Source organism: Vicugna pacos, chromosome 6 (assembly GCF_048564905.1).
Source record: "Vicugna pacos chromosome 6, VicPac4, whole genome shotgun sequence".
Classification (NCBI taxonomy): Eukaryota; Metazoa; Chordata; class Mammalia; order Artiodactyla; family Camelidae; genus Vicugna; species Vicugna pacos.
In genome coordinates this window covers 57,711,476-57,719,121 of record NC_132992.1, presented here as the reverse complement: position 1 = coordinate 57,719,121, position 7,646 = coordinate 57,711,476, and the positions used below count along the sequence as shown (strand labels likewise).

At 41.6% G+C, this 7,646-nt stretch overlaps 1 pseudogene across 1 annotated transcript; it reads left to right on the top strand.

The window, feature by feature from the left end:
* Positions 1-960: 960 nt before the first annotated feature.
* Positions 961-1,452, top strand: LOC102529356 (small ribosomal subunit protein uS13-like; annotated as a pseudogene). Its single transcript, XR_001458529.3, has one exon. The product of XR_001458529.3 is annotated as a small ribosomal subunit protein uS13-like (transcript).
* Positions 1,453-7,646: the final 6,194 nt, after the last annotated feature.

Sequence of the window (7,646 nt, the reverse complement as noted above, 5' to 3'; positions counted from 1 at the left end):
TCGTCTGTGGGCCAAGGCACACCATATGCACTGTACATTGATTATGATAGTAAAGGGATTACAATTCATCTTGGGCATTTTGTAAATTACTTAAATCCAGCAGATGGGAAATTAGCAGGTCCTGTCAAATAGAAAATTCAACATTAACTCAAGTGGGCTGATAAAAATCATCATAAACCATTTTAGAATATCCCTCAAGCACAAAGCTCAATGATTAAATCAAACACCTCTCAGCTCCCATCCAATGGTCATTTCATAGTATGCTAAATCTACAGAATGTTTTGCCCCTGACGTTCAGAGGTTACAACTCCAATTTACATAGACTGAGGCTGTGACACTGTATAGGATTAAAAGCCTTTTGGAGTCTGTCCCTAAAGAACATTTAGCCAGGCAACATCCAAATAGGACAAGTATTTTTCAGAATGATTGGCTTCAAGTACTGTTAGAGGGCTAGATTCACATAGTATAGGTAAATTGTATCAATCAACAGAGAACTCATTATATAAACACATGAATAGATGGATAAAAGAGAACAATGTCTATACATTAGGTTGGAGACTTTCCAAAAGAAGATGCCAATGACTGACACTTGCTCTTTTGGTGCTGAGACTGGATGTGAATAGGCAACTTCTTAAGGGTGAAGATGAGCAGCAAGTTTCTTCAGAGCAGGGCAGTACCTGGGAAAATGGGTAGAGTAGTAACAGGATGTTGAGCAAGCAGTGCACCCCAAGAGCTGGTGTTAGAATCTCAAAGTTGTATTTTTATAGACCAGCCCATGTAATATTCAGTATGAGTCTGAAATAGCCCAACTGTGTTACTTCAATGGGAGTACCAGTCTTCATTAACTCTGGTGGTGGGGAGATTCTGTGGGGCCAGTGATGTGCTTTGAAGCATTTGCATTACTCAAGTGGTTCCTGATCTAGGGGAGAAAAAAATAAGAATGGAAACCTGCTGCTCTTCCACGGGAGGCCTACACGCTGCCGCTGGGGCTGCTGCCATGTCTCTAGTAATCCCTAAGACGTTCCAGCACGTTTTGCGAGTACTCAACGCCGACATCGTTGGGTGGCAGAAAACAGCCTTTGCCATCACTGCATTTAAGGGTGTAGGGCAAAGATATGCTCATGTGGTGTTAAGGAAAGCAGGCATCGAACTCACCAAGAGGGCAGGAGAGCTCACTGAGGGTGAGGTGGAACGTGTGATCACTGTTATGCAGAATCCACGCCAGTACAGAATCCCAGAATGGTTCTTAAACAGAAGGACATGAAGAATGGGAAGTACAGCCAGGTCCTGGCTGATGGTCTGGACAACAAGCTCCGTGAAGACCTAGAGCGGCTGAAGAAGATTCACGCCCACAGCGGGCTGTGCCACTTCAGGGGACTTCGTGTCCAAGGCCAGCACACCAGGACCACAGGCCACTGTGGCTGCACCATGGGTGTGTCCAAGAAGAAATAAATTTGTGGGCATTGTCTGTTAATAAGTAGTTTATACAGTTATGGCTTAAAAAAAAAGAAAGAAAGGAAACCTGCTAATTGGGTTATTATTATTCAATCCTGTTTCCTCTGATACCAAACTTGCTGACTCAGAGCCGTGATTACAAAGGTTTGTGAAGACACAATGCCATTCTGTCACTTGGAGTTTTATTTTTAATTAAAGTGAATTAAAGCAATTTTTAGAAGTTCTTGAAGTGATCATGGGATTACAAAAATCTGAGTCAGGAACAATGGCTCCAGGAACTTACTCTCCCCAAGTGAGCTCAGCCCTTCCGAAGAGTTCATCCTCTAGTGGTCGTTTCTGTCGAGAGAAAAAGAACTTCACGATAAAAAAAAAGCACAGCTGAGAGTCATATTTTTCACTTATACTGGAAACTCAGAGACTACTCTGTGTATCTCTCTTTTGAAATTGGGCTGCACCAGGCATGTCTGGCTTGACTGGGAGGAAGGTGTCCTCCCTAAGAGAAGGGACTTCTTAGCTGGACACACAGAAGCCACTTTTTATAACTAAGATCCTTAGGTCCCAAACCATGGTAAACTGAGCAGGCGTGTCATGTGCCCAATATATAACTGGACCTCTCTTGTGGGCGAGTTTGTTCTGGACGTGATTTTCATTGCCATCCTCGAAACCTGTCCCATCCTCACCGTAGATAGCAGTCATTTCTCCTTAAGCGTCCACCTGTGCCGAGCACTGTATTAGGTACTTCACATATATTACTACTAATCCTCACACAAATCCCATGAAATAATCTTATTGCCCTTTTTGCAGTGAGGAAAATGAGTCTCAGAGAAGTTAGGTGACTTACATCAGGGACACATAGATGGTAAGCAGCTAATGTCGTATTTGAACCCAGGTCTGTCTGATTCTAGCTCATGCATGCTCTGCTCCCTTAACAAGGTATATATTTGTACCTTGCCTGTTGTTCGTGGGAGGTTTCTGTGGCCTACCTGTGTCACCAGAATATTCAGTCAAGATGGAACCAAGTTTCTCATGGAAGATATTTTACAGCATTTTTGTTTCCACGTGTTCAGCTGGACCTGTGCCTTTCTCTCACCCCAAACTGCTTCCTGGAGTAACTTGAGCACTGGGGAGAATAGGAACTAAAAATTATGTGCTGTGAACCTCTCCCAGGAGAAAACATCATGCTGATTTTATACAGGCCAAAGGCTCAGGTGTATTTTGTGTGGATTTTCTCAATTGGTGACTTCAATGTTTTTGCATATGGCACTTATTAGGGGCTCTCCAGGGGCCTCCTGCTTCACGGAACCTCCTTCCTCCAAGATACTGCAATCGAATCAGGAGGCAAAACAGACACACAAAGTAAGCAGGTAGAGAACAGGGAAGTGCCAGATTGTGCGGAGCCACTGCTGGAAGTAAAATACTGTTGTTCAACAGAGGAGATACTTTCCTGGGGGGGTGTGTTTGTGTGTGTGATATTAACGGATTTATATGAAGACATAGTGAATCTAAGGAGATAAGGCTTTTTCCAGGTGCAGACACCTGGGAATCAGAATCTAAGTGTGAGTGGTCAGGACTGGAGAAGTAGGTTTCCAAGTTTCGTATAGGATGATATGAAGGAAATAAGAATTTTAAAGTTCTAGAAGATTAAATTTAGAAAGATACAAGTAGAGGATCAAGGAGTATCTTCAGTCAGAGGGCCAGGAGGAGAAAGAGCCAGGGAAAATTATACTATAGAAATGGAGAGAAGTCTGTGATGTCACCAGCCACAGAGAGGTGAAGCAAGATGAGGAAATGGCAGCTGGGGTTCTCTTGGGAAGGGGTCTAAATATGGTTCAGGAATTCTGAGTTACTGATAGGTAAGAAGGCTGCCATATAGAAAATCTTGTAACTTTACAGCCTCAGTTTACCTACCTTAAAAACTTGGATATGCCCAACCTGGAAACCAGCAGAATCTAAACTAATGAATTTGTACAGATTCCAAGATGTAAGTCATTGAATGAAATGAGGGCGTCTTATATACTGTAAATTTGAATATGCTATGCACTCTTATTTTGCAAGGATTTGAGATGTTTACAGGTAGTCCTGGGGGACACAAGGATGCTCAGAGGGAAAGTAAGTGTCACACTTCAGAGGCTGGTCTTCTAACCCAGGCAGGGTCAATTGGCGAAGCCACATAACTGTTCAGAAAAATAATTGTGTTATCTGCAAAGTGCTGTAGGTGTAATAGCTACAATCATTTTGAAAGAGCTGAAATATTGATAAGCATATTAGAAATAATTAAAAGCTTCTGAACCAAAGCATTTTTTAAAATTTCTAAAAATTTTAATTTACTTTGAAAAATAAAAAGGCATAAGGATATGCTTCAGGCAAACAATTTGCTGGAAGTAATGTATTAGAGTCTTAAAGTGTTTTATTGAAATCTTCTTATCTATGCTTTGGGACAGGAGAACAAGGAGGACACATGACATGGGCCAGATGTGGCCAGAGAGGTTGCTGAGTCTTTCAAAGTAACACAGCCACAGTGAGTTGAGGATCTAACTCATCCTGTCCTCCTCTAACTCTGGTACACACACCACCTTAATTACAGTCCTGACAAACATACCTCATCCTGTGCCTGATCCCTTAACAAATATTTACTTATATAATGAATAAGAGCCCCAAATTGAAATGGCCCAACCGTGGAAATAAATACAGAACAGCTGTCAGAGCTGCTAGCATAAATTCCAAAGGGTGGTCTCTCATCAGAGTATATCCCAGAGGCCTTGGGGAAGGGGTGTTTTGGAAGTGTAAGTGTGGAACATTCACAGTTTAGCATATTTTCCTCTCTGACTGCCAGAGAATAACAAGAAGAGCCAAGTTGTAGACTTAACTAATTAAAACACAGTCAGGATCAGCAAAGATCTGAAATGGGGTCCAGGCTAATGAGGTGCTGGGGCTGTGCCTGGACAGACAGTACTCTGAAAAAGTCCCTGCCCTTTCAAACGGGCTTTGCCCTGACCAAAAGCATGCAATGGGCATCGTGCAGTTGCTCTGTGAATTCTTCAACCAGCCATAACTTGATTGTGCCTTACAGATCTCTATCACTAATAACAGCAACTTGCTCAACATCACTGTTGCCTCTATTTATTTATTTGAAAATTATAACTGCTTTACACTCCCAGCTTCAAATCTGTGTATGAAGGATTTTATGAAGAGTTCTTAAGTTCAAGTAGAAGAATCAGCAGGCATTTATTGTCACTTGTGAAATAGACAAAAGAAAAAGATACGGATTTTACCCTTCAGAAATGTATAATTTATCTGGGAGAACAAAATGTTTATGCAGATGGTCCCCGACATATGATGGTTTGATTTAGGATTTTTCAACTTTATGATGGTGTGATAGTGATATACATTCAGTAGAAACCATCATTCAAATTTCGATCTTTTCCCAGCCTAGTGATGTGCAGTCCAATCCTTTCACATGATGCGCGGCAGAGGCAGCAAGCACCCAGTCAGCCACATGATCACGAGGGTAAACAACCCAACTCTTACCACCTCTCTGGACCTAGGCAGCCACTCTGTTTTTCACTTTCAGTACAGTATTCAATGAACTACATGAGATATCCATGTAGGTCACTGAATTATAAAATAGGCTTTGTGTTAGATGATTTTGCCCAACTGTAGGCTAAGTGTTCTGAGCACATTTAAGGTAGACAAGGTTGTTCGGTAGTTTGGGTGTGTTAAGCGCATTTTCGACTTAATATTTTCAATGTTAATTTCGGCTTGTCGGGATGTAACCCCATTGTAAGTCAGGGAAGATACGTACACAAAAAATTATCAGAAAATGGTTGGTACAATTTGATTAAGAACTAGGCTTTTTTGTTCTGCCTATAAAAGTAATGGGGCTTCAGAAAGTGGTAGGACTAGCTAACATTCATTGAGGTTTTATTACTTGTAAAGTTGTGCGTGCAGTTAACTCCCAAAGCCACCCTATGATGTAGATGCTATTTTATGGAGGAGAAAGTGGAATCTCTGAGAGTTTAAGTGACTGATTGGTGAAAAACAGACCCAGAATTTCAACCTAAGTCTCCTGGACTTTAGGACTTAGTACCGTGTTCTTAATTAACCATGGCACGGTACTGCGTTTCTGTTCAGGGATCCAGGACTCAATTATCTCCAAATTTGCCCTCCTTACTTCTTAGCCTTTTGATTTCTGGATTGAGGTCAGAAATATTTTTCTCACTGTATATAAAATAGCATAAAGAAACCTTAAGATACAGAGTGATGGTCCCACTACCCCTCTTTTCAAAGCATCCCAAGAAATTAAGCATCATATGATGTTTATCAGTGACTGTGACGAGGCAGCTTTTTTAGGTGAGTGAATTTCTGCACCCTGATGAATCTGTGCTTCATTACCAGCACCGAGAAGTACAGGATGCTTTGGAAGCAAAGGGAAAAGAGAACATGGCAACCTAATTGGTCACTGCCATGAATCCATACTCAGGGGACAGATAGCACGACCAGAGGTAATAGCTTACACACATATTCTTGAGCTGTGCAATAGATGGAAAAGGGTCCCAGATGGATTGGGCAGGGGCTTAGTTCCGGGATTATGATGAGACAGTGGGTAATTATTGAGTGGCAGGGCCTCAGCCCTGATTAGTATCTGCAAGCTTGTTCCCCTCCTTCAGAGGAAAGCATTGATAAAGATAAACCATGCTGCTCCGTGTCCTTCCTGCAGCACAAAACAACACATTTCAATCTAACAGGATCAGGTCTCCACTTTGACCACAATCTGTTACCTAGATGTCTTTGCAAATTAATCAGTCCTGCCTGTTTAGCTCCAGTCAGTTTGTACTGCTGAATTAATACATGTACCAGGAGTAACAGAACACATAATTAAATTCTACAGTTTAATCTCCACATAATAATTTTGACCTTAGTCTGGGGCCTCCGTTCTAGCCAGTAGAATGCAGAACAAGCACGACCTTCCCTGGGTGGCTTACGCTAACAGCCCAGCCTACAGGTGGACTCCATGACTGAAAACCAGAGAAGTCCTGCTAGAAAAAATGCAAAAAAGAAACAAAAAGTCGTGTGCTGGGCTTCCAGGCAGAAAATGCAGGTGAACTAAGCAGTTGGGCTTCTGGGCTGTCTTTAAAATTGAAAGCACCCTTTCGGCAGAATTACAAAACTTTCTTCTTTCTACAACAAAGGATGCGTGTCTGTCAAATGCAATGCCCTAAGAGACTGAAAACCAGCACATCACTGACAGGCTGGGAGCGTTCTGGAGAGAACTTGGAACCTTTGTGTGGGCTCTTTCATAACGGTCTGATGTAATGTGTTTGCTTTACCTGAAGGTCATCAAACTGATAGCCCAGCTTGTGTGCTTTGAACCGAGGCAGATCTGAAGCTCATACAACATCTTGGGCCTGAGTTTTCCTGAGGTCTTAAAGTTTTCTGTAGGTTTTTCACTGAGTACCTATTAGGAATGTGAAAATGTTTTTCAGTTATTTTGTAAAACCTTGTGTGTACTTTCTTTTTTTAAAAAATAGAGTCTTTCTAGCCCTTTCCCTCCTACAAACTATATAATCTACTGGATGTCATGCTCATGTGTGCTTTTTTGAATTTTCAATTTTTTTGTATTTCTTTCTTTGGGCAGGGGAAGGTAATTAGGTTTATTTTATTTTTATTATGTTTTTAATGGAAGTACTGGAGATTGAACCCAGGACCTCATGTATGCTAAGCACATGCTCTACCACTGAGCTATATCCTCCCTCCTCAGGTGTGCTTTTAAAGCTGGTCATTTTAGTGTAAATAGAACATGTGCAGAGCAAATTATTTGACATGCAGCTGAGGTAGATTGTTGTTTTTGATTTGAGTTCCAAGTCTTGAGTGGCATTTAGCTGTCTTCACTTAAAGTTTATGATGCTGGCATCATTTCCTTGATTTTAGAAGCAATGGAATCAGGGCAAAACAATATCCATTGGAAGAATGCTGAGCTGAGAACCAGGAAATGTGAGTTCATGACTGCACTCTGCCACCACCGACTAATGACCTGGGCAGGGCACTTGACCTCTGTAGGTCTCAATTTTCTCATCTGAAAAATAAGGGGGTTGGACTAGATAATCTCCAAGAGACTAAAATTCTATGTGTCTGTGATTCCACTCACACTGAGTCAAAAGGGAATTAAGGCAATTATGGGGATAATGCAAACT